Genomic DNA, 1428 nt, shown 5'->3' with positions numbered 1-1428 from the left:
GAAGCCATCATTACTGAAACAGAGGGAGAGGGGGCGGAGGTTTAGCAGTATTATACGTATGTCACCGCCGTCCAACCAGATGAGCCGTTTCAGCCTAATTATTCAGAAAACCCCATAAAACAGAAAATACACTGAATGTTCAAAGTTCCTTTTTTGTGAAATTGATGTGAAAAAATAACAAAACAAAATTGTTTGTCACAAATACCTTTTAGTAGAAGGAAGAGAGAATATTTCAGAGAAGCCAAAATAAGATACCACACTGCCGTCCAACCAGATGAGCTATTTTTGCATAAATAATCACGTCCAGTCCAGACAGCAGAGAATACACTGAATGTTCAAAGTTCGTTTTTTTGGTGGAATTGAATTTTATGTCACAATCTTTAATAAGATTTGTTTTCTGGGTAAATCTAGTCTAATGCCCCTTTACATGTTTGTTTGAGTCAACATTATTTGGTCCAATTTGGCCTGTCATTTGGTCCAGTATTCCTTTTCTGTCCATGGTAGGTATAAAGAGAACAGTGTGAAACACTGATCAAAATTCTCTAGTTGTATTTACTTAACATAATATTTGTGAAGATATCAATAATTTAATCGAGGATCCCGTGGAAACCTCTCAAGTACCCCTGGGGGTTTTCCGGAATCCACGTTGAGAACCACTGATTTGCAGGACAGCCAGACCAACCTTTGCATATTTCTACATCTCCCTGTCCTTATGGGATTGGGGTTATTCACTGGTGGGGCCCAGTGATAATACATAAAAGCCTCACCCTCACTGCATGTTCTTAGGTCTCCCTCTAGGTCTGCATGTTTCTTTCTTTTTCCTTTCTTCTTCCTTTTAATTGCTTCGAAAAGTGGATCACTGTCATGCTCTTGCTCCTCATCTGTTGAGTCACCCTTTCCCTGGCCTTTCTCATTACTAAACCACAACAGTCTCTTCAACTGGTTCGCATCATCTAAGGTGATCACTGAATTCTTCTTAGGCCTTCCTATAAGTCTACCCATGCACCTTTTTATTTTTCCTGTCTTTCTTCTCATCACCACCATTCTCAGGGATGCACAATGTATTACTTCGCTCATCCTCATTATTATCAACACCACTGCTCTCCCATTTCATCTGTTTTAGCCTCCTCAGCATCAACACCACTGCCCTCCATTTCATCTGTTTTAGCCTCCTCAGCATCAACATCACTGGTCTCAATTTCATTTGTTTCATATTTTTCTACCTCAGCCACATTTGTAGTCAGTGTTGTCAAAGTTACTCTTAAACAGTAATTTATTACTTATTACTTAAAAAAAAGGTTATATAGTTACACTACTTATTACTCCCTGCCAAAAGTAACTAGTTACTTTTCTGCAGTGTTTATTTAACTCTGAAAAGTGTACTGTATAGTGTACACCACACCTTCTTCCCTTTGCACAACTTGCAGC

Source organism: Protomyctophum parallelum, assembly GCF_964188405.1.
Source record: "Protomyctophum parallelum genome assembly, chromosome: 14".
Classification (NCBI taxonomy): Eukaryota; Metazoa; Chordata; class Actinopteri; order Myctophiformes; family Myctophidae; genus Protomyctophum; species Protomyctophum parallelum.
The sequence above is the reverse complement of the archived record's forward strand: the minus strand, read 5'-3'. Positions refer to the sequence as shown.